Below are 6,099 nucleotides of genomic sequence, written 5' to 3' on the forward strand. Positions count from 1 at the left end.
TATTTTGCAATAGTGAGTTTTATGTTTAACAAGAGTAATGCTATTGGCATAATTGGTGCCTAGCACCAATTTAGATGGCATTATAAGTGTTGAGACCGATTGATCAATAATGCAGGAATTGAGATTTAATGAATTCTACTTGTTGTAATTGAAGTAATTAACAAGATCACGAAAAGTCACGAACAAGATTAAAGTAAAGAAATAAAAGAACTGACAGAGGAATGATGTTATTTTATTCAATCAATGAAAGGAGAGAATTACAGTAATAATGGCTTAAACAATACTAAAAGAGGAACCCTGTATTTATAGTATAAAATCTAGCCCTAAAAGAGTCCCAAAAAAGGTAAGAAATCTAATGCAATTTAGACTCCTATTTGAGTCACACTTCTAACAATCTCCACCTTAACTCAAATTCCGGTGCAACGAACGAAACTCCAAAATTTCTCAACCTTGGGAAATAATTCGTCTGCATCAGAATGAATTGACCAACCTCCTCAACGCAATAACCAAACTCTCCATGATAACATGTTCCCCCGCCCGGCGTCTACAAGCGACACCCGAACCCATACCCAGGTTCCCAAAATTCCTCTTAGAATTAACAATCACTGGACAGGGTCGAAGCACACCCTATAGCAGAAACCACACCAAATGCACAATCAGAAGGTCCATTGCCAATATTGTCACCTTCAATAATTTCTAAAGCATTACAGACATCTCCAAAACTGTACCTACGCTCCATAAGTCCATTGGTATTACAGGAACACAGTGTACTCGCTAAAATTGGTGGCAAAGCGGAATCACCAACACTCCCTTGAGCAAAGTTCTTAACTGACCCAGAGCCAAACCCGAGAGGTACTGTACCAAATTGAATGTCCACCATAGTACTGAATTTGTCCAAATGTCTCTGGACTAGTTCTGCACTCCCCTGCAAGATGTACAACTGGGATTTCCTCCGTCCCTCCAGTACAACCAAAACACCCATTCGAACCTTCAAAACTCCACCTCTACCAGAAAATTTGTACCCTTTTTCATCCAAGGTACTCAGTGATATGAGATTCTTTGTCAAATTTGGAACATGGCGAACCTGATCAAGTGTCCTCACTGTTCCATCATGCAACCTCAATCTGACTCGACCGATTTCTGCAACCCGGCAAGATTGGTTGTTTCCCATGACAACTCCACCTTGCTTCACCGTCTCATATGTTTGAAACAAAGCCCTATTGGGACACATATGATACGAACAAGCAGAATCCAGAATCCACTCCTCAGGTTTGGATTCCCCGTTAAATACAGCCAACATCACATCTCTATCATCACAAAAAATTTCAGGAATATTAGTCCCGTTCGAATTACCTGATTGCCCCGCATGATTTGCATGTAAATCACCTTTACCCTGCAACTTGTTGCAATTTTTTGGATGTGTCCTTTCCTCTTGCAGTAATAACAATACACATTGCTGTACTTCACCTTCGATCTACCCCTCCGTCGATCACCATGAGTAACAAGAGCATCCCCCTCCTAGATGCAAGATCTCCAACCAACAACTCCATCTTCTCTTTTGAGAACAGGGCATCGTATACCTCCTCAATGGATAACGTGTCACGACTATACAAAATAGTATCACGAAATGACGAAAAAAAATTGGGTAGCGAACACAACAGGACCAAGGCTAGATCATCTTCATCATATTTTCTCTCCAACGTCTCCAAATCTACAATGATCTCCTTGAACATAGCAAGGTGGTCCTGCAGTGACCCTCCTTCCGCCATGCGATGAGAATACAACCTCTGGTTTAGAGTCAGTTTGCTTGTCAAACTCTTTGTCATGCACAACTGCTCCAGCTTGATCCACAAAGCAGCCACTGTCTTCTCCTTCAAAACATCTTGTAGCAAATTGTTGGATAAATGAAGTTGGATTTGCGCTACAGCCTTCCGATCCTTCCGTTGTTACTCCTCCATAGACAAGCTTGCTAGCATCCTATCAAAACCCAGCAAAGCATCATCAAGATCCATCTGCGTCAACACAGCTCTCACCTTTACTTGCCACAGCGAAAATCTTGTATTGCGATCCAATGGCGGAATTTCATACTTCAACGAATTCATCTCTAAAAAATCTCAATCAAATCAGGAAGAACTTGCAACCTGTAACACCCAAAAACTGAAAACTACCGAACGTGCAGGGGGCAAAATAGTCCAGAACCACAATTTTGCCTAAAACTGAAATTGGACACCACTACAAAGTCCGTCTCGTCGTTCGGAGAAAACTGCATGAAGACACCATCGTCGAAAACCTCCGCAAGCGCTGCCACTCTCCTCGCCGGAGTTCTACCGCCGGTGACTGGCCGGAAACGCGCGGACGACTTGTGACTCTTTCTGGACCATTTCTGCCTGCTGAGTCCACTGGTGGTGTTCATTTCTCCAAACTCTTTTTGGTTTGACCAGAAAACGCAAAAAACAAATCCGGTAGAAAATCGAAAAATTGGACAGATTCGTTTTCTGATTTTCTGGTAATTTTCAGACGATTTTTTGATTAGTTTCAGGCCAAAAATCCACCAACAACCCCGCTTTGATACCACTTGTTGAGACCGATTGACCAATAATGCAGGAATTGAGATTTAATAAATTTCACTTGTTGTAATTGAAGTAATTAACAAGATCACGAAAACTCACGAACAAGATTAAAGTAAAGAAATAAGAGAAATGATGTTATTTTATTTAATCAATGAAAGGAGAGAATTACAGCAATAATGGCTTAAACAATACTGAAAGAGGAGCCCTGTATTTATAGTATAAAATTTAGTCCTAAAAGAGTCACAAAAAATGTAAGAAATCTAATGCAATTTAGACTCCTATTTGAGTCACACTTTTAACAAAAAGAGCCTATTGTTTATCAAGACTCATCGTCAGCCACAAAGGGCCTACTGTATGCCCACACGTCTCCACATATTCACCAAGGCCGTCGAGGTATATTTGAAGCGAAAGATAACTCGGTTGTCGAAGCACCATTTAGCAATAAAGAATGTAGAGCCATAACGCTTGGCTAAAAACAAAATTTAAGGCTTCGGCCACCATCTCTAAGCCCTCGCTCACCCACGACTAGCTCTTGGTGGCTCTTACATTAAAGTCTGATTCTTGTTGTATGGTTATTGTTGGTAGAAGGGTAACGTTCACTTGCAGTTATCTTGGTAAAATAGCATGCCATACCAGCACAACACGCCTCAACTATATAGTCGCATTTTTAAATTGCGTTGCCACTATGCTGTGGCAAATATTTCTACTCAACTGGGCACCCAGGCGACCCAGTTGACTGGGTTGTCTGGGCACAGTTGACTGGCCCAGACGGCCCAGTCAACTGGCGCCCAGACGGCCCAGACGGGCCAGTTGACTGGCGCCCAGGTGGCCCAGACAACCCAGTCAACTGGGCCGTCTGATTATGTATCGTAAGTGCACATGTAAGTGTGGGAGTGATTGCAGAAATTTGTTTTATTTCAAGGAAATTACTCTCAGGAAAATATTTGAATAAAAACAAAATTAACATCATCTAAAGAAAAATAAGCTCAAAAGTTATTTAGACCAAATTTTAGTAATTTTTATTTCTTATAGTAAAATAAGCTAATAATTTTGACAGTAAATAAGAAATTATTTATCGTTTTCAACTTTGACCAATGGAATATATTTCTTTTAGAAACATCAGATGGTCGAATAAAAAGTAGTTGCCAAACATAGAAGTTATTCTCGTAATATTAAGCAAACAAATAATTTTTTACTATAAAGTTTTATTTGGTATTTAGTAAATATTTTTTTGAAACATTTTATACAAATAAAATAAAAGTCGAGAGGGATTGTAAAAAAAATAAATAGTTTTGTATGACCACAATAGCTTAACGACCTTTAAGCATTGTCGAGCTAGTTCACCAAGCTTGTTCTTGATATTATTTAGAGTTCAACCCAGTTATGTCGTTGTCAACCAAGTTTAGAACCACATTCTCAAAATTTATTATTATTATTTTTTAAATTTAAAGTACACATACGTGCAATTTTTGGGTGTAAGATTGAAAATCGATCCGGAACAAAAAATGATCAAGAAAAACAAAAATCCATGGACCGAGTGCATACCTCCGGCCATTGGCGATATTCCACAAGCTCTTGTTTCCTCCAGGTTAGGCACTTTTAAGCTCTCCAACATTTCAAATGATGGTTATGGTGTAAATTTTTTGGTGTTTGAACTTGGGTACCAAACACCTTTATATATAGTCAAGCTCCTATCAAGTCATGGTTATCGTTATCCCATTCATTGGTGAAATTGAAATTCTATAGATGTTGAAACTGAAGCCATGAATGTTGGACCACTAATTGACTCGTTACACTAAGAAACAATAATTTTGTTATTGGTTGTGCAACGCTCCAATTTTCTATAAACTTCGAAACGTTATGAAAAACTCATTTTTCTTTATTTTAAGTGCGGAACTATAAAAATAAAATCATTTATTAAACAAATAACTGCAACATTTATAAATCTAAATTTAAAATATGAAAATTTTATCTAAACATAACATAAACTCCTAACTAATTCAAATAACACGTTTTGAACAAAATTAAACTAATTGGTAAATTTAAAAACGACAAACTTATTTCTTTTTCTTTTCATTTGATCCATTTGGTAACCCGCATCACCGCCCTTCCACAATTCCAATCGACTCGTACTAACCTGTAAAAATTTGTAAGAGTGAGTATTCGAAAACACCTAGTAAGATACGTACAGTTTTCATATACATATATATAACAATAAAAATTACAATTCATACGATCTGATCTTATGGAGTATATCGGTGACCAAGCGACACACTCATTTTAAGTCCTCTTATAATCTTATAGGATTTCATATCTCTTAAAAAAACGAATGTCAACTGGCAATCCATGCATTTTTTTTATTGAACATAAACACATAAGGAAACAAAAACACTTGTACTTAAAGTATCTTACCTCGTTAGAAAAATCTGAAGCACGCTCAAAATCTTTCCTCTGCTTTGAAAAATACGTGACTTAAAATATTCAATGTATGCAAACTTTATTTCTAATGCTACTCTCTCTTCCTTTCTCTCTTTCTTTCTTTCTTCTCTCTCTTCCTTTTTCTCTCGCTATTTCCCGTATGTATTGTATTTATTTTTGGTAGACAATGATGAGGCTTTTGGCATTGTATTTATAGTTGAAAAAGATAATAGAATTTTGGTGAAATTGTGATAAAAGAGACGTGTACCACCAAATTGGATAAAGCTAAATTTTTTTTGATAAAACAAATCATGATGTGATTCGTGTACTTGATTGTGATAAAATATATATAATTAATACTTAGCAAATCAAAAGTGGAATCATGGGCAACCACTACAATTACAACTACAAAGTAGAATTTCTATGGCTCCGTTTGGTATCCATTTTTTTTAAAATGCATTTTTCTTTCTCTTCTTTTCAATCACACATTCTTTATTAAAATAATATTACAAGTAAATAAAAAAAAATTCATCATTTTTCAACCACACATTTCCCATCATTTTATCATTCTAAAATGCATTTTTACATGAAATGAATCCCAAGCAACCTTTATATATCTACATGTGAAACTAGTGGCTCCAACTACACCAAATCCTAAACCAATTTAAAATAACATCTATTCTTAGAACTGCGATATATTTGGCCTAACTTATCCAAATTAACTTTTTCTCGAGCCTAAAATTCATGATTTATTATGATCTATCCAATAAGCCCAATATTGATATGTGAAAATCTAATTATTAGACCCAAATAAAATAGGAATTCGTATAATATACAAAATAAATAAATTTTTACCTATAAAATTTTTGGGTTGCTACAAGTTGTTTGTCAACTCCAGTCCAAATATCTATAGAATAGATTATTACTAGGGTTTTAATCATATAGATATAGAATTCAACTTAATTTATTGATCATTACATATAATTCAATTAAGATATTGTATGAAAGTACGATTTCTTCTATTCTCCTTTGAGAATTGGAGGATTTTTGGTTGGGTGGGTTGAAAGAGAAAGAAGGATTTTTTGTATACCTTACTTTCTTTCTTCCTTTT

The sequence above is a fragment of the Olea europaea genome, unplaced genomic scaffold, assembly GCF_002742605.1.
Source record: "Olea europaea var. sylvestris unplaced genomic scaffold, O_europaea_v1 scaffold2087, whole genome shotgun sequence".
Taxonomy (NCBI): domain Eukaryota; kingdom Viridiplantae; phylum Streptophyta; class Magnoliopsida; order Lamiales; family Oleaceae; genus Olea; species Olea europaea.